The 20,828-nt window shown below is 44.1% G+C and overlaps 1 protein-coding gene across 2 annotated transcripts in view; it reads right to left on the bottom strand.

Moving 5' to 3' along the window:
• The window catches only part of PLEKHH1 (pleckstrin homology, MyTH4 and FERM domain containing H1), a 375,057-nt gene that overhangs the window by 56,207 nt on the left and 298,022 nt on the right, over nucleotides 1–20,828 (bottom strand). The window lies entirely within an intron of this gene.

The following is a 20,828-nucleotide window of genomic DNA, read 5'->3' as shown; positions in this document are numbered from 1 at the left end:
AACACCAATAGCTCTAACTTTCACAAATGCTAGACCTATTGCACTGCAAATGCTTGTTTTTCCAGCTGGAAGTTGTCATGGACCATTTAGTTACATCCTTCCCCTCGTGACAATACATGTACTCCCCAAAAGCCCTTGTGCATGGTCACCAATTTCACATTTTTAGTTGTACCTTGCGACTTCTTCCTCTGGTTTTCCAACTATTGCATAATTCATTCCATTTGTTCTCTTAAAGGGACCTCATTTTGGGGGAGGCGGGATGGTAGCATATTTATTTATTTATTCAAAGTTTTATATAGCGCGAACAGGATCCTTACAGATATCAGAGCGCTTCACACAGACAGGGAAGGGGCAGTAGGAGTCAACAGAGATAATGGGAACAGTATAATAGTCAATAACATGGTAATAACATGGATAATAAAAACATACATAAAACCAATCCAAATACAATCAGGTAAGGAAGTAATATAGGACAGCGCAAATCATTGATCCCACTACAGAGGTGTACAGGTGGATCAGTAAACCAACGTGTATCATATCTTGGTCGGTAGTAAGAGAGTAGCGTAGTAGTGCCCCCAACAAGTAGAGTATAGTGCCAGGGGATAGGGTGAGCAGTGATACAAAGCAATGCAGAGTCTCTGAACCAACATCTATAACGATCAGGAGATCTTGGCCAGAAGGATGGTTTTCACCTCTTTCTTGAAGAGTGCAGTGGAGGAGATCAGCCTGGTTTCAGGAGGGAGCGCATTCCAGATCCTGGGTGCCATTCCTGAGAAGGAGCGCTTGTAAGTTTTCACTTTCCGGAATCTACGAGGTTTCAGGAGTAGATTTTTTGTGCTCCTATTGGATCTCGAACCTCCTGATATAGACAGCTTTTGAGCGAGGTAGTTGGGTGCCTTGTGGTGCACGGCCGCGTGTGTCATAACTGCAATTTTTAGCTGTATTCTGGCTTCAAAAGGCAGCCATTTTAGAGACTTTAAGTCTGGGGATATGTGCGAATGCTTTCTAGAGCCAGTAATGAGTCTCGCGGCAGCGTTCAGGGAGGCTCTTAAGGGTGCTGTTGTGGATAGCGGGAGACCGCTGAGGGTCGCAATTCCGTAGTCTATTCGAGGGATGACTAAAGCTTGTACAGCAGTTTGGAAGTCTTTGGCCGGGAGGAAGGGTTTAATTTTCCTCAGCGTGTTAATTTGGAAATTAGCTGCTTTTGTGGCTTTGCTGACGTGCTGCTGCATGTTGAGCTTGGCGTCGAGTGTGATGCCTAGGGATTTCGCCGAGTCCACGATGGTAGGTTGGACATTGAGTGCTGTTAGGTTGTTGAGCCAGGTTTGGGTGGTGGAGATTTTCGCCGGGGGTGAGATGAGTAGGAACTCAGTTTTCAGAGCATTTAGTTTGAGGTGATTATCGGCCAGCCAAGATTGGGTGTTAATAAGCGTGGAATTCAGATGTTTGATATCTTCCGGGGATTGTAACTTTAGATAGAGTTGTGTGTCATCGGCGTACATATGGAATTGAACATTGGATGCTTGAAGCAAGGTGGCGAGCGGTTCCATAACGAGGTTGAACAGTGTAGGGGAGAGGGTGGATCCTTGTGGAACACCTAGATCTGCAGGTACAGGTGTAGATAGCACATTGTCGATCTTGAACCTCTGAGACCGGTTGTGAAGGAAGGACGAAAACCACTTGAGAACAGTTCCCGATAGCCCCATTCTAGTACTTAGCAGCTCCAGCAAGTTCTCATGTTTGACCGTGTCAAATGCAGACGAGAGGTCAAGAAGGATGAGGAGGCAGGACTCATTGCGATCCAGAATTTGGAGGGCGTCATCAATTATGTGTGTCATAGCTGTTTCAGTGCTATGTTTCGCTCTGAAGCCTGATTGATGAGGGTTGAGGAGGTCAAATTGATCAATGTGTTTTGTTAGTTGGAGTTGGACACATTTCTCCAGCAGTTTGGCCAGGGTGGGGATATTGGTGATGGGCCGATAGTTGTTTAGGTCAGACGGATCAGCTGTAGGTTTCTTGAGTATAGGCGTGACTTGCCCCACCTTAAGGGAGTCTGGAATGTGGCCTTGTTGCAAAGAGCTGTTGATGATCTTGGTCCAGAGAGGGAGGAGCAAGGGGATAAAGTCTTTTACAGCATTAGCAGGTAGAGGGTCTGTGAGGTGATTAGAGGGCTTCAAGGTGCAGAGCAGTTTGTGTATTGCTTCTTCCGAATAGGTATCGAAGTACTGCCAGGATGCCTTGTTTTTAGGTTGAGTGTCTGCCATTCTGGTGTGGTTGGGGTATCGACTTATATCCATGATGAGGTCATTTCTTATGTTGTCAGTCTTTAGTTTAAAGAAAGCAGAGAAGGCTTCACAGTGTGGGGTGTCATTTGTTGAGCTGTTTGATTGTGTGGGTTGTGCCTTTGTTTGGGTCTTGATTAGCTCGAACAGCTTTCTTGGCCTGTTCTTCGCTTGGTCCAACTGGCGGCTGAAGAAGTCCGACTTTGTGCGCTTTATTTTCCTAAAATAGGCATTTCTCTTGTTCTTAAGCTTTTTGAGATGCAGTGCTGAAGGGTCCGATCTCCAGGTGCGCTCTGCCATTCGCATATTACGCCTTTCGTCATTGAGTCTGTCATCATACCAGGGGTAAGAAATTTTGGTGGAGACTCTCTTCAGTTGCAGAGGGGCGACTTCATTGACTATTGTATTCATAGAGTCAAGGTAGTGGTCAGTCAGTGATTGAACATCTGAGGCACCTGAAGGGGGAAGTAGGAGGTTGCCGATGTGGGGAGGTAGGGTGGAGGGGTTAAGATTCTTCAAATCCCTTTTCCATGTTTTGGATTTGATTGGTTGAGTAGGGTTAGGTTTAACTTTTTCGTTGATAAAGAAGGTGATAATGTGGTGATCTGACCAATCGCAGGGTAGAATCGCCTCCAGTTGAATAGCGTTCTCTTTGGCAATGATGAGATCGAGTATCGCGCCTTTGTCGTGTGTTGGTTTATCGCATAGTTGGGTGAGGTCAAGCGCATTGAGGAAAGTTTTGAGACTATTCACCACGGTGTCTTTCTGATCGTTCCAGTGGAGATTGAAGTCACCCAGGTAGACTTGAGTGGTCTGCCGACCGGCATTGGAAGTGATCAGGTCCATGAATTGTTGGGTGAATATGAGATTGTCACCAGGCGGGTGATAGATGAGATGTAAAGCACAGACTTGTTTGCCCTCACTGGTGATGTCGAGGCAGAGGAGTTCACAGGAGGAAAGGGAGGGGGAGGTGACTTGAGTAACGGAGAGGTTGCTCCTAAAAATGCATGCAATTCCCCCGCCCGTCTTGCCAGGAGACCTGTCCAGCCTAATGATGTGATAATTGGGGGGGACTAGTATGTCAATAATCGGGGTAGAGGCTTCAGTGAGCCACGTTTCCGTTAGAATGGCTAGGTCCAGCTCCCTATCTGAGACGAGATCCGCGATGTCGGAGGAATGTCTCTGGGCCGATCTGCAGTTTAGTAGGATGCATTTGAGTTTGGGAGAGAGAAGGGTGGTCGAGCTTTCTAGTGTGAGGGGAACTTTTCTGAGGTTGTTAGGGACGGAGCCTCTGTTGTTGTGTGTTGGGAGCCTCAGAGGGTTTGTAAGAATTGTGGGTATGGGGATGTGTGAGTTGGAAAAGTCTTTTTCCGGACCTGGGCCATAAGAGCGTAGGAGAGAGCATAGGTCGCGGTCCGACAAGGGGTTGAGAACACGACGGGGGCGGTGGGAATTATTGCGAACGGGGATAGTAGGCCATTGCTGGTGTCGTCGGGGGCGAGGGTATGTAGGGAGGGTGCGTCGTTTGTAGGGTAGTGGGATGGTGGGAGGTAGACTGGGCTGTGAGGAGAGAAGGTCTTTGATTGTGTGGACGTCTTTTTTTATTTGTAGGATTTCCTCTTTGACTTGTTGGAGGGTGGATAAAGTCAGGTCAGGAGGGTCATTGGGGAAGGTGTTGGTGGAGAGAGCCGTTGGTGAGTGGTGGAGTAGTGAGCTGGAGAGCAGGCAGGGTATCGGGGGGGGGGGGTATACTAGCGTTGTTGAGGGGTTCCGCGGTGCTAATGAGTGGGATGGTATTCAAGGTGTGGACGTGTTTGTGGGCGAGGGGTGTGGGTGATGGAGGTGAGGCAGGCGGTGGGTGGGAAGCATAGGTAGTGACTTCAGTGGGAGACGGTGCTGGTGAGTAGAAGAGTGAGTGAAGGCTGAAGACAGTGGGGGAGACAGGAGGGTAGTGAGGGCTGAGAATAGGAGGTGGGAGAGAGGGGGATGCTAAGGTAAGGGAGGAGGTATGTTCTGTATCTTTTGTTGGGAGGGAGATAGAGTTGTGAGTGGGAGTGGGGAGGGAGCAGGGAAGGGAGAGGTGTCTGCCGTGGGGGGGATGGGTGGATAAACTCCGAGTGATGGTGTGTGCAGATGTAGGCGTGTTGTGTGTGGGAGTTGTTGTGTCAGGTGTGAGAGACTCGTGGGTGGGAGTGGAGAGGGAGATGGGGAGGGAGAGGTGTCTGTCGTGGGGGGGATGGGAGGGGGGGGTGGATAAACTTTGGGCGGTGGCTTGTTCAGATGGTGGTGTGTTGTGGGTGGGGGATGTTCTGTCCAGGGGGAGAGGGATGGAGGGGGTATGGGTGGGGATAAGAAGGGTCATGTTAGAGGGGCTGCTAGTATGTGCGGTGGAGATATTTGTGACTGTCCTTGGGGAGTGGGGAGCGTTAACAGCAGGTGGGCCATTTACTGGGGTGCTGGGGGTAGAAGTGTAGTAGGTGGTGGCTGCGATGTCAGGGGTGATAGTGCTGGCGGAGTTCTGGGTGGGGGTCCGCAGCTTGGAGAGGTGCTCTTTGAACATGGGGAACAGGTTGTCTAGTAATTCCAGGTTCTTGTCCGTGGATTGGATTAGGACAATCCCGTTATTGTAGATAGTAATGGTAGACCTGCCAGGGAAGAGGTGGGAAGGTGTGATGGTGAGAATTAGGCCATGAGTTGTTTTCCTGGTGGTGGAGACTGTGAGTAGGGATAGGAAAGTTTTTCTCCATTGGGCTCTGCGTGAGGTGTGGAAGATGATATCAGTATCCAGGGCTCCATTGCCCGATGAGAAGTAAGTGTCGGCAAAGGGTGTTTCAGGGTGCGACCTCAAGAAGTTGTGTTTAAAACGTTTAGTGGCATTTTTGGAGAGAGGAGTGGAGGGGTAGTTAATTCTAAAAGTGTGCTTGCCGTTGAGCTCCATTTTAGAGAGGCTGTGGTGTTAGGTGTAGGAAATAGGACGAAAGTACAAACTGTCAGCCGCTAGTTACAGGGCCAAGGAAGACACTAGTGAGTGATCAAAGATATAAGAGGTAGAAGTCAGTGTGATCCCCGAACAGACAGTGCGTAGGTGCATGTTACCAAGTGTATCCTATATACGAGGTAGCAGTCGGCTTACACCGTGTAACCAACTATGAGAGGTAGGAACGATTAGGTGGAAGCCAAGTTACATATTAGAATGTACGAGGTAACAGCAGTGTAGTCTAGGCGTAGAAAGTGGCTGGGTGCAGCTTACATGACAGAGCGAATTGAATGAGGTAGTAATAATCAGTGCAATATCGTGACGTAGCTTACATCGAAAAACCAACAAATAAATAAATGCGGTAGCGGACAGTGAATGATGGGGATAGAGGTGAGATATGTGCAGCTTGCCGCATATAAAATACAGGCTAAAATAGGGCTAAACTACTAATGAGTTACTGAATCCCATAAATGTGCATACAAATTGCAGCAATAACAAATATAACACTAGAATATACGATAGTAATGTGATAGCAATGCATACAATGTAGGAAGCCAGTAATAATAAAATAAAATAAAATAAAATAGAAACTGCAGTAATAAGTGAAATAGGTGTAGGTTACATACAGTGTAAAAGTACCAGTAGTAAAATATTAGTATAATACTGTAATAAAAGGCAAACACTTAATCGCTTAATGATTTGAGTACAGGGCTATGTAGAGTCTGTGGAACCGATAGTCAAGAGTAATCCGAAAGACTAGTCCATGATGGCCGCCAATAGGAGAGGAAAGTCTAAATATGGCCGCCAAGTAAAGGGCTCATTAGTCCTCTTTTCGTTGTTACTGATATCAGAGCAGGGGAGAGTAGTTTCAGAATCTATTCGGCCGGCGCAGGAACTTGCATACCAAGGGGAGTCTTATCTCAGTTTTTTGTTATCTTAAGAGGGGCTGCTGAGGGGCCTCGTGGGCTCAGGCGGTACAGGAGGGGATTAGGTGCTCAGTTTATGACCCCCGCCATTTTGAACAACAGAGGTTTTGTAAAACAAAACGAGTGGGGCAGATGTGCACTTTTCCAATAAAACGCGTGGGGCAAAGCAAATACCTTTTTTTAGCTGTCGCTTCGGCAAAGACGATCTTCGCTAGCATTTGCAGACCAGTCGGTCTGTCTGTTCCTGATACAGCTGGGTGTTGGATACAAAGGGGGGGGAGGGGGGGAACGACCATCCACACCACAGCAAGGCGTCAGCTTCCTCTGGTGTCCTGGTGGCCGCAGGCAGGGGACGAACAGCCAGGCAAACAGTTTGCCAGGCAGGGCAGGGAGATCACTCCCGTCGTGAGTCAGACACCGGGTCTACCACCACCCAGTCAGTCTGGCGTATGCGACGGTGCTCTCTCAGGCTCCGCTACAGCTCCCCTCGCCTGCAGACTCAAAATGCACCCGTCGTCATCCAGAGTGGGTGTCGAAGCCGATGTTTGCAGATGTACAACGGTACATGGTACAAAGGTACAGCGGACCGTGCTGTGCTAGCTTCCAGTGCACAGCTCCCAGCGCGCGCAGGACACCGAGGCTCCAGGCAGCAGCCACCGACGGGCAGCGCCACTCCTCGACGATGTGTCCGTCGCCCTCCAGGCGCCAGCAGTGGTCAGGTCCCGGTCCAATTGAGCGACGTCCAGCTACATGTAAAATGGTCCGTGATGTGTTAGCTACCAGCGCACAGCTCCCAGCGCGAGCAGGACTCCGGGGGTCACTACAGCAACCGCCGCGACGATGTGCCTGTCTCACTCTAGGCGCTATCAGTGGTCCAGGTCATGGTCTGATTCAGCGACGTCCAGCAAGGTACACCAGTCGACCAAAGCTGGCTCTAGACAGCAGGCATCCACGGGGAGCAGCCCAAAGTCTGATGAGGAGGCGGGCGAGGCTCGACTTCTCCTGCGGGTCTTGGTCTCCAGTCGGGTCGGGGGTCCTCAGCAACTTTTCATCCGCAGGTAAGAGATCCAGTTACTTGTATTAAACCTGTTACTTGTAACTCCAGTTACTTTTGCGTCGCGTTGCTCAAGACGGTGCCTCACGGAGCTGACGGGGATAAAGACCAGAGAAACTGGATCCCCAGCACCGGAGCTCTTACCGAGAGCTCCTGTCCGACGGCCATCTTGGCTTTTTAGGAATAGGCATATGAATCCAGAAAGTTGCAAAACTACGTGAGTAACCATTTTGTTTTGCAGAGTGAATATTTTCTGGATTAACATGCTGTACACTGATTTTTAGCTGTATTCTTTTCATACAGGAGGTTGGATTGAAATGAGTGCATGTTGGCAGACAGGTTTTTTAATACATACTGCCCTACTGTGTCTTCTTTCTGGCCTGAATTTCCACACAATAGTGTTCAGTAAGGTATGAATAGATGGATAACCATGTCCGTGCCTTACAGGTTATTAGCTGAAAAATCCACCAGAAAGGCTAATGTGGCCCCATTTTTTCTCGTGAAGGGAGCCCTCTGCCTCTCCTCCAGTGTCACTTCTGCTTTCTCATTGCATGCTAGGATTGCTGTACTATCTTGCCATAGATTCCTTGGACATAGGTGAACCTTTGTTCGCTGGTGTGAAGGAAATAAAAACCATGTTCCTTTCTTGATTGATTTTGTCTCCTCCAGGTAGTACATAACTGCCCTCCTCGCATGTAACCTATGCAAAGCTCTCTCTACATAGGTCTTTGGTTGCTGGAAGATCCCTGGATGGACTGGTTAACATGGAACTGTGCAATGACCTCCTGGAGAAACTGTGGATTTATTCTCATAACCACCCTGTTCTTATGGGTTGCATGATGATACAACATATGCCTTTACCACGCATGCATTTTCAAGCATGACTTTACCACACATGGTAAGTATAATTAGGTAAGTAAAACCTATATTTTTAAATTTAATATTACATTATTTTTTTTCTTTTGGGAGGGGAAAGCCCCCCCACCACCAGCTCTCCCCTTTTTTTAAACATACTCCTAATTTGCTTTACCACTGGCCACCCCCAAACTTCAATATTACCCTTACCACCCTCTACTACTACTCACCCCTAAACCATATAAATACTTACCATGCATTGTGAATGCATGTGTGGTAAAGGCATTGCGTTGTAAAGGATGTTTCTAGTCCTTGTGTATTTGAAAGCAGGGTTCCTGTGTTGTCAGTGGCTGAAATCCACAATTGCAGTTGACGTGATGGCTAGTGAGAAGGCTGTTTTCAATTGTAAACATTTGAGTTCGGCCCTATGCATTGGCTTAAAAATGTCTTTCATTAGATGTGTGAGAACTAAATTCAAATTCCACATGGGCTGCTTGTGATGGTACTATCCTCTTTGCTGCCTCTAGGAATCTTTTGATGATTGTGGTAGTAAGGAAAATGCTACTTACCAGTTTGCATCTGTTCTTGGCATGTAGAGCTGCAGATTCGTACACTTTTGCAATAGATCGCCACCTGGTGTTGGGCTCGGATGATTGCAGGTTGTTGTCTTCTTGGAAGAAGTCTTTGTAGTCACGAGATAAGTGTCTCCTCCCTTGGACAATACTGTGCATGATCATCGACTCCATCCTCCGATTGTTTTTCGCCATGATGGGAAATGATGGAGTTAGTAGAAGTAAAGAGAAAGGATGTCCATGCGTGTGCATCTAAATAAAATGAGAACTGGAACGGATACAAGTCCCAGGGAGGCGGGAGGGCGTGTTCGAATCTGCAGCTCTACATGCTAAGAACAGATGCATACTGGTAAGTAGCATATTCCGTTCGAGGCATATGAGCTGCAGATCGTACACTTTTGCATCGATTGTGCAGCAGTGTCTCCCCTAGCGGTGGTCGCTTGTATCCGTTGCAGTATTTTGAAACAGTGTTCTAAGGACAGCTTTGCCCACTGCAGCTTGCTGTTTGGCCTGCACATCAACACAATAGTGTTTAGTGAAGGTGTGTAGTGTAGACCATGTTGCTGCCTTGCATATGTCCTCTAGTGGTATATTTACGTTTAGCTTTTTGATAGCATATTTGTATACACTTTACAATCCACCTGGCGATTCCCCCCTTAGAGATGGGGTTGCCTTTGTGTGGGGGCGAGAAAGATACAAATAATTGTTTTGTCTTTCTAAAGGATTTAGCCCTATCTGTGTAGTATAACAGGGCTCTTCTAACATCTAAGGTGTGTAAAGCCCTTTCCGCCACAGAGTCTGGGTTTTGGAAAAACACAGGTAGCTCTACTGATAGGTTAAGCTGAAAAGGAGTGATAACCTTTGGCAGAAATTTTGGATTAGGCCTAAGAACCACTTTATTAGGATGTATTTGAAATAATGGTTCTTGTATTGTGAATGCTTGTATTTCACTAACTCTTCTGAGAGAGGTGATGGCAACAAGGAAAGCAGTTTTCCATGTTAGGAATTGCAATTCACACTTGTGTAAAGGCTCGAAAGGGGGTCCCATAAGTCTTGTAAGGACAATGTTTAGGTTCCATACCGGAGCAGGTGGTAACCTAGGTGGGATTATTCATTTTAATCCTTCCATGAATGCTTTGATTGCAGGTACTCTGAAGAGAGATAGATGTTGCCTATTCTGTAAATAGGCTGCAATTGCTGCCAGATGCAGGCGTATGGAAGAATAAGCTAAATTGGACCTTTGTAGGTGTAAAAGGTTACAATGATATTTTGGATGGAAGCATCCAGAGGATCAATGTGAATATTGTTACAATATATTGCAAATCTTGTGATGTATTCCTATAGGTTCTGTATCGATCCCCCTATTCCTGACCCTATTCTGGTTAACAAGTTAACTAGCAGCCATCCCATGAGGCAGAAAACCCCCATGATGCAGGAACCGTTATCTGATTAAGCCACACTACGGCACAGGAACGTGTTATCTGATTAGGTCATAACGCTTGCCATCTAATTAGACAAGCGATATTCCTCCAGCCCCTGATAAGGCATACAGAGTTCTCAAAACAAATCAAACCTATGACAACCTGGGAAAAACCCTGCGGCCATTGTTTTGATTTCACCGAGAACTTCAGCAAAAGAATGTGCTAACGACCAGGTCGTATGACATCCTTATTGACGTATCTATGTCCATCCTTACGTCAATCTCGGCACCTTAAAGGTATAAATATTACCGATATTGCCCTATGCAAACACACGCGGTGATGACGAGATCGGAGCAGCCAGACTTGCCGAAGCTCAGAGCAGAGCAGACCCCGCTGGCGCAGCCCCGCCTTCCTGACGCGCTGAGAACGAGACGCTGCTTTCTCCTGCCGAGAAATCCAGCTCCGGCGCTTCCGGGTAGCCCTCGCAGGCAGCCTGGAATATCGAGACCAGAGACGAGAGATACCATCCCTCATTCATCCTAGACTCCAGGTACAGAACTGAATAACCCCTTGCAGAGAATTCTTGAGTCAGTCACTTGGCAAAACAAACTTAACTTAAACTGCTACTTTCTATTCCCGCCCACGTATTAGGCCTAGGTCAGGTACATCTGGGGTAGGCGTAGTTAGAAACACCAGTTGAGTACGATTAGTCAAATGTATATGTGTATGTATCTATTTTATCCATTTTAACCCATCATATGGCTTAGAAACCATATCAATGTTTTTACAGTATTATTTTATACTTCTGCTTTTAATGTATGCACTTTACTTAACCATAAGTATTGCTATAATATCGATCCATTTCTCTTGTATGAGAAAAGAGACTGATCAATAAATACCATCTTTTATTGAACACGCCCGTCTCTTCCTTTTCTCTACAATCTGGTGAGACTAAGAATGCACGTACTGACTGAGTAAAATAAGTCGTCTTTTGTTTTCACACGACTCTAGAGATACACTCTTGATTAGGGGAGAGCAAAGTTGTCATGTTCTATGGTTGTCAGAAACTAAATCCCTTCTTGTCTATCCAGGGAGGTTCAACTCCTCCTTGCCTATTCGAGAAAGTTTCTAGTGAACTCTGAGCTAGCTGGCAAACCCAAAACTTTAAGTCTAATATCGACAATAGAAGACCTAGTTTACGTCTGGTCTAGGCCTATACTATTGAAGGTATTATTCCAATGCGCAGAGCCTATTGGGATAATAGGAACTACACTACATGGCGCCCAACGTGTTTGGATAGGCGATAAAACTAACGTAAGACATTTAGAGTAACTCAGTCGTGCTTTTTCACTCAGACCCCCTTTTTTCCCATAATACTCCAAAGACGTCTGGAGTGGGTGAAAGGTAATATCCGCCAGACCTCGCAGGAGGAAACTCCTATGTATGGTCCTTGGTTTAGTCAACGTTGAAGGATACACTGTTCCAAAATATTGTGCATCTAATCTTTGTTTCCATAAGAACCTGATCTGCAAAACAAACTAAATAACCTTCTGGACAGTACAATGTCAGACACTGAAGGAGAAAGAGAGGCAGTTAGAATAATAACTGAACTCGCAGCAGCTGATAATGCACTGCAAGACGCTGACCCGGATATAATACTCATCGCGGTCAACATAAGAAAATCTATAACTTTAAAACTTATAGAAAATGGACTGACACCTAGAGGTGGCACAGTCATATTCGTAATTGAGGCACACGAATATCGGCAGACAGAGGTATTTTATTCATGGATACACTTTCCAGCAGCAAATGCTGTAACAAAGGTCTTCCACTTTTACAAAACAGAGGAACCTCCCAATGAGTACACTCCTTTCGAGGAGGTGGAAGTACCACTTAAATTTCAAGAGCATCTGCTCTTATTTAATGGCGCCCTAAAACATAATAATCACATCACCAGGCTCGGTCCATTAGGTAGACCAGGAGCAACGTGGCCGGTCCTAGCCGGATACACACCACATCCAGACATCGATGGGATGTCTGCAGCAGAGCTTTTAACACAGCTAAAACAATTAATAAAATTACATAGACCATTAGTCCAATATGTGATGCGGACTTCAACAATTCAACCAGCAATTAAAATTCCACAGCTGACCCCTCATCAGGGGAACACAAATAAAATTACACCACAGAACATACAGTCCTGCCTAGGTAAAGTACCAGCTAAAAGGGAACAAATACCATTCTGGTTAGCACAAAAAATCACCCAAATAGAGGCGGTGTTTCCAGACACCACCCCTGTGGATAAACACAGGATTCTGACTATCTGTCTTTCAATGGGAATCGCACCACACGTGGAGGACTGTGACACTTGGGGTACAGTCTTTGCTTCCATCTACACAAAAACGCACGGTGTTCCATCCATTTCGGTAATACCAGATGTGCTAAAACAAATTCAAGACGAATACGGTCCAGAACCCGCTTTAACTCTTGGTATGAAATTACTAAAAGACTTCAAGCAGGTCTCGGCTATATTATTAGCCAACATAAAGGGAGAAGCAGCAAACGTGGCGATCCGCCAGAGGTTAAAGGAGACAGATATAGCAGACCAACCAGCTGAAATTGCCAGAATTATAGAAAAATCCTATGAGGAAATAGGTAGAGATAGTTTAGGTGGAATACCAGTAAAACCACAACTAATTGAAAGTCCTGGAAAAATATTTTTTAATAATAATTCAACATCACAAAAAAAGAGCTGGGATGGAAACAAACAATCCAATCCTAAAGAAAAGAAATTCCAGTCCAGAGGAAGGTCTCCTCCGCGGAGAGAAAAATCTCCGAACCAAAGACACAGGTCACCCCAAAGTGACCCCTCTGGGAAAAGATATAACCTTAGAAATAGAAGCCTGATAGATATCAAGACATTGATACACGTCCCTCTCAATCTTTTCAGACTTCCTCGCAGAAATCGGAAAGAAGAGGACGATCAGAACAAAGAGAAGAGCACGCCAAGTCCAAAGACAAGGAATCTGCTCATCTAAAAAAGAAACTACAATTTCCAAAAAAGAAGGTAGCCAGTATCAAGGTAGTTAACAATGCCGAGAATACTGAGGACACAACTGAAAAACGGAGAATGGGCTCAGACAATGCTAGACAGCGCAGCAGAAGTGAGCATAGCTCGCAAAGTCCTTATGAATCTTCTGGAGACAGTGGACACGAATGAATATCTTCAAGTGGAAACTGCAGACACCAGAGTTAGCAAACCTCACAAAATATATGAAATAACTTTACGTATAGAAGGGGATAAGACTAGAAAAATAAGGGGACTATTTTGGGATAATCTCTCCAAGGGCTATGACATCCTTCTAGCTGAAAAAGACTGGCCACCAGAGTTTGTCAGGGAGTGCCCTCATGGCGAAGAAATAATTATGCCTGCCTTCTCAAATCATATCCCAATTCATAAAAAATACACACTTGCCAGAAAGTGGGCAGTAGCTCAAGCTCCTGCTTTATATAGAAATCATGTAGGATGGGATGAGGACTCTCCTCCTCACAAAATCCAGTTAAAATCACAACCTACTGCACAAAGACAGTACCCAATTAAGCAAGAAGCTAAAAAACAGGTAAAAGAAATCCTAGATCAACTAGAATACCAGGGGGTGATTGAAACTTGCACCTCACAAATGAACAACCCTTTGTTTCCAGTCTCCAAACCAGACAATTCATATCGTCTAGTTTTGGATTACCGACACCTGAACTCATGTTGCAAAACTTTTGCAGTACAAAACTCGCATAGTGCTGCACTAATGAATAACATAGTGCGTAAAAAATACAAAACAACATTAGACATCTCTAATGGATTCTTTTGTCAAAACATAGCACCAGAGAGCAGATATTTGTCTGCGTTCTCAATAAATGGCACTCAAAAACAATTCTGTCGGTTAGCCCAGGGGTACAAGAATAGCCCAGGGGTATTCTCAGCGAGAGTAACAGAATTACTACAAACATATGATGACGAGGCATTATCTTATGTCGACGACATATACCTAACAGATGATGACTTGGATACTCACTTGAAGAGAGTGAACACCATAATACTTGGGTTCGCAGCAGAGGGTTACAAATTCAACTTTAAAAAATCTAGAATTGCCCATCTAACAGTCCTGTTCTTAGGATACGAATTATCAAGTGAAGGCAAAAGCCTGGCTGACAATTTCCTAGAGAAATGTGCCGTACTCCAAGCCCCTAGAACACTAAAAAACCTACAGTCAATTCTAGGCTTCCTAAATTTCGGAAGAACATACATTGCAAATTACGCAGAAAGGGTCAAACTCCTTTACGATCTAATAAAACCAGATTTTAAAAGAACCAATTGGACTCAAATACACACAGAAATTTTGAGATCCTTACAAACAGACATGTTAATTAAAACAAAATTAGAAACACGTGATAACACACGCAACCTAGTGATTCGAGTCATCCGAGGAAGATGCGGATTCACATACCTGACCTCTGAGGGAGAAAAGGTACCAATGCATTCAAATCACACTTGTACACAGAAGCTGAAAAGAAATTCAGCATTAAAGAAAACATTGTTCATGCAGTTCAAACCGCAATAGCTAGAGAAAAAGATCAAGCGGACGGTAGACATATCACAGTCAGAACAGCAGAATCAGCCTTTGAGGCATTAACAACACCGTGTAATTTACCAACAACAACATTGAATCCGGAATGGATACAATGGGTGAATTCAATTACAACGGACAAAGTATACTACTACTTTGATCCAGAACTAAAGGAATTGGAAAATCTAGAATTTAAAAGAACATTGCCTTTGCCTATCGACATTCTGCCCTTACGACAATACGCTTGTGTAATCTATACAGACGGACATGCTCAACCCTCCGTTTGGGGAGAACAAGCATACAACCCCACATGTGAGATTACAAAAGAAGTGTGGCGCGGAGGTAATCTAAGACCTCTATTAACAAAAACACACTCAGTAGAAATTAATTCAGAACAACAGACTGAAATAATAACATTGAAAATGGCGCTAGATAATGCGGATCGCGAATTCCCGACACTTATAGTGTCCGATTCATATTACTGCGTCAAATCATATAACAACGATTTGCAGACATGGATTCAAAACGGTTACAAAGATGACACAGGTGCAACAATAAAGCAAAAACTGCTTTGGGAACAAATAGTTCTTTTAAAAAAAGAACTACCAAAGACTCACGTGATACACTCACTGAGTCATCAACGTGATGGCGTTCACGTTGCAGGGAATTCATTGGCTGATGAGGCCGCGAAGGCAGCTGTGCTAACGGCTTCCGTAGCTGCCATCACACGGTCAAAAACAAAAATAGACAGCGAAATATTACAGGCTGTCAGCGCTACAGAAAAGGATTCGATAGAAACACTCCCGAAAGGCTTTCCAGTAAAATACTCATACATAACTGATGCAAACAATGTTCCTTTTGCTCGAATCCCTGGAGTGGGGGATAGGGCAATTCCAAACATGGAACATAGGTTAGGACTGATAATAGCGGCACACGAAGGGCTTGCTTCTATACATGCTGGCGTCTCAGCCACAGTATCATTATTAAAACAGAGATACTGGTGGCCACAAATGAGAAGACAAACAAGGAACTATGTTTTAGAATGTGAAATATGTCAAAGAATGAAAGTATCAACGGTGAGACGTCCAGCGCAGACGCCCCTTCTAATCTCGGATAAACCATTAGCCTGTGTTTACCTAGACCACTGTGGTCCCTTACAAAGGGATGGTAACTATAAATATATCTTGGTTGCAGTGGACTCATGCACGAGATTCATATGGATGTGGCCCCAGCGAACGGCTGACGCCAGAACTGTTATAAAAGATTTGCGAGTCTTTATCGGCACATACACAATTGGCATGCTGCATTCGGACCATGGTCCTTCCTGCCTTTAGCTCTAGAGCTTATAAGGAGGCCATGGTCAGCATGGGCGTTACATTGCGGTACTCTTGTCCATTTCACCCTGAGGGGAACGGAATTGTTGAAAGAAAAAACCGTGACATAAAGCAATCTATAACGGCAAAGGTATTAGGTTCGGGAGCTGGGTGGGTCAAACATCTAATAAGTGTCCAACGTAGTCTAAATAACCTGCCAAGAAATTCTCTGAAGGGATTCAGTCCGTACGAATTATTGTTTGGAACTAGGATGTTAGTCTTAGACCTCGACAGTCAGACTTCAGTGGTGAAGGAAAAAAGCTTTAATATCAAAGATCGTTTGGCTATTTTGCAGGACTTAAACGAAACAAGAAAAGACCTGAGCAACATAAAGTTGAAACAGCAGCCAACAACCACTGAAGAACCACCACCTGTCCCAGCAAGACCTGTCTGGATTCCAAAAGTCGGGGATCTAGTCAGAGAAAAGATCGCGGTAAAGAAGGAATTTGGGCCTTCTTACAGAAAAGCAGTTCCTGTCTTGTCCATCAACGGGACAAGATCAGTTGTACTACCGCCGCTTGCTGGTAAAAAGGAGAACCGAGTTGTATCCATCGACCTGGTAAAACCACAATCATGTGGCCGATAACAAATAGTAGGCCAAGTGGACTCCCGATAAGTAGTAGAACACCAAGATTTGCTACAAACACAGAGGTTCAATCTAAGAGGCTAATCACATTCGAAACGCCTACAGAACTACAAGGACTATGCAACAACGCAATGGAACTTAGACCTCTGAAAACCCAAATAAAAACATTTAGCAGAGACACACCAATCTATAATGAAGTAACAAACGACTATGCAAGAAACAGTAATCCTGAAGCAATTGGAACAATTGACAGAACTGCATCCGGCTACTTCATAAACTTCGATGATTCCTCTGAAGGCTTCACTGAATCAAAAACACAGCCATCAACAAAAACCTTTAAAGATAAAGTTAAAGTACTTTTGAAACAACTGAAAGAAACATATCTGATTTCTCCATGGATTGAATTTTGGGTGGGTTTTGGTGCATTTATCCTCATACTTTGGCTCATCATGGTACTAACTTTGGGACGCTTCATTGAGGGAAAATATGCTAAAATGGACACAGCAAGTCAGAAAATCAACTTGATCCTCAAACCACACACATCTTCACACGTCGAGAAAAGAGAACTTTATTCAGTCAACTTCACAGCCAATCCTATACCGGGTGGGGTAGCATGGGACAACACTGACTACGAAATTTATGGTCCGGTTGAAATCCTGAAATATCCACACCAAATTAAGATCTCGTTGAGTGGCTTGTTAAAACAAGCTCATTTGCTGATGATTGGGACTTTGAAAGTATAAATAATATGATGTCTGACTTAGTGATGTCTGCTAAATTTACCAAACATGATTATTTGCAGGGTTCGACAAATTATGATAGTATGTACTGTTATAACCACTATGGTAACCATTTTCTACATAGATCTGCACAACCTAGAAATGTTTTAAATTATAATCAATGGGAACATTGTGCAACCCCTCCAAAAGGAAGCTCAAGAACCGTTTATGACAAATATTCATACTTTTCAGGTTTTAACACAAGTAATGCTGAAACATTTTATTTCAAATTGTCAAATAAGACAGGGACAAAGACCATGATAAACACGAAATTGATATATTCAGACTCATTCTTTGAACAAATGAATACTTTTGGTTTTGATTATTGGGACAAAAATGTTGAAGTAAAGAGTGTTTGGGGTACAAAAGAATGGCAAGTACAGGGTATAGAATCTTTGTTTAGAGCCTGCATGATCCCAGAACAAATTATATTTTTAAATGACACTGTTCAACAAACTACCTGTCTTGGCCAAGCCAAAATCAAAGACTTAAATAAACCGTCTATTCCAAAACCAACAATGAACAGCAATAGCTCTACAGATGAAGAGATAGACGTAAATTATGTATTAAACCGAAACAGAACACATCCTGATTGGAAAAAGTGGTTGATCTGGCCCACAGATACTAATAACTGTCAAGACAGATTCCTGAACAAAACACAGGGGTTCAAAATGACCAGGCCAGACCCTAGATATTCCCAAAGACAACACCCAGGGATAATAACCACCTACAGTGTGGGCAAATTATGCCTTCAGTGGCTACAAACTTCCACACTGGCAGAAATTAAGCAACACCTAACTTTACTTACTGATGGTGCTGACTTGCGTGATTTCATTATGGGACCGCGCAAACAGCGTCAGAAACGTTTCATAGCAGCCTCTGTATACAACGAGGCCTGGAAGGTGACTCAAATTGAGACAGCAGAAAGTATACGGGAAATTGACCGTATTAATTTGGAAAAATCACTTTCTGTGGTGGACAATGGGTTAATGACTCTGTCCTCCAGAATTTTTTCTCTGGACAGCATTGTGTCTTCAGCAATCGACATATTATCGCAAGACTTACTGTTGTTACAACACGGTCAGTCCCAATTGCGTTCTATTGTACAGCTTGGCTGGACGTTACAAAATCTGCGTTCAGGCTATGTGCCTTGGCGTTTAATCAACACAACGTCACTATTCAATATCTTTAACCTCACTGATAAACAAATCAGTATGGCACAAAAGGGTGCTGATTATACAATCCTGAGCATTGAGAAACTCGAGAGATTACCAGTGACAATGTCAGAACGACCTGTCAGTGAATGGATAATACATGGGATAATTAATATTCCAATATCAACCTTCAGGTTTCAATACTGCCAAAAATATATACAGGCTGGCATGTACGAAAAATTGGGAAAAGGGTACATTAAAACAACATGGAACTTGCCCTATTCACATGCATGTGTCAGTAATAAAGGACAGAAAGTGTTTCTTAGTGGCAATAATTGTGCGATGTCACTGAGCGGTACACTTCTGTGTAATGGAATTAGTTTGCATGGAGCCTGTGAAGGGAACTCAAATAACCTTTCATGTCACCAGCTAGGCGCACCTGCAACAGAGATAGAACCATTCTTTCACAGACTCTATAATGGGAGTTACATTCTAATTGTGGACCGCAGATGCTGTAGTCTTATGCCCGGGACTCCTTATCTCGTAACTACGACTGCGAAGGTCAAGTGCTGTGGACGCTTATTGTTCCCCAGCTCCCTTCCACACAGGGAGGCAAGGGCATGGCCCAACTTGAAAATTACTTCTATTCGAATAGATACTTTAAGCAGAATGAAAACAGTGCTTCTTCAGACGCCGACCAGGCTCACGTCATCAAAAGAAACGTATGATCTCCTAGTCGCAAGGACGACTGCAGAGATTCACTCATTGTTATCAACTAATTCCCCCATACATTTCGCAGAAATCCTGAATGAAATCTTAAATATTTCTGATACCAGTGGAGTCTCAAAAGTATTTAAGACAGTATTTTCGATGGCATTAACACCATTCAAAGCCATACTGGGTATTTTTCCAGATTTCGTCCATTCAATTTTTGGCGGACTTCCCCTCATTTTGGGACTAATTGCAGGAATACTATTCTTAGTCCTTATATTTCGTTATGGCAAACCATGTCACAGACAAAACACCTGCGACAAGGGAAGAAACAATCCTAGCCATTGGATACCGGGACCGGATATCAAAAATCTTGGGACTATCCCGGCTTAGAGATCTGAACATGACTTGGTTTCTTTCATTTCGACCAATGTGGCAACAATGTGTTTTACCTGTATTAAGGTGCTTGCTGTGCGGAGAAGAATGCGTGTTAGACACCTGTCTGACGCTACAATCAGATGCGCCAATGGATGCAGAAACATTGTTGAGTCCAATAAAGGCTCATGCTTTGTGCTGCCCTCAACGGCTACCAATCCTGATGACGGCATTCGTGGAAGCTTCACCACTACGAATGAGGGGTAGTGAAGCTCAAGATGAAAGCAGCATTGATCAGGTACGACCTTCTGTCAGCAATACTAATCAAAACGTCAATGGAGACAATCATGCGCACGAATGCATGGTTACATCCTTTTCCGAGTTAGTGGAACTCTCCCAGGAAGCTGTTGACAGCTTTTTCGACAGTCTAAATGATATGATGTTCTCACCAGAGCAGAAATAGAGACTTTTGAGCAAGCTCGCACACGGCGTTCCCTGAATTTGGCCTTCAACTAGAATAGCAAAATACCATGAACAATTTTCCTTCCAGTTCACGGACAGCGATTTTTTCAGCAGCCCCAAAATATTTTTACATATTTTTCGGGACACTTATCTTCTGCTTAAAGTAAGAACTATTCTTAGAGAACTAAAACTTCTAATTTTAAATAGTTTATAGACATTAGCTGCCCGCTGGTATGTTCATAATTATTTTATTCTGTGATGGAATGGTCTCTAAACTTTTTTTCTGTATTAAGAGCCATTTCATGTGTAAATTCTCATATACAAATTAGTGATAATGTATAGATATGCGTGATTACTTTAGCATTATTCTACAGCTTGAGTGCATATATTACATGTGACTGTTTTTTCCGTATATTTGATAATTTCAAAATGCATTTATGTATTTTGGGGTGGTAAGGTATACACGATACTCTACAGTATGTTTTACTATGCATAGATTCGTAAATATGTCCATAGTTAGCGTGGAGTGGGTGTGATGTATTCCTATAGGTTCTGTATCGATCCCCCTATTCCTGACCCTATTCTGGTTAACAAGTTAACTAGCAGCCATCCCATGAGGCAGAAAACCCCCATGATGCAGGAACCGTTATCTGATTAAGCCACACTACGGCACAGGAAC

Source organism: Lissotriton helveticus, chromosome 9 (assembly GCF_964261635.1).
Source record: "Lissotriton helveticus chromosome 9, aLisHel1.1, whole genome shotgun sequence".
NCBI classification, from domain to species: domain Eukaryota; kingdom Metazoa; phylum Chordata; class Amphibia; order Caudata; family Salamandridae; genus Lissotriton; species Lissotriton helveticus.
This window is presented reverse-complemented; position numbering and strand designations above follow the sequence as displayed.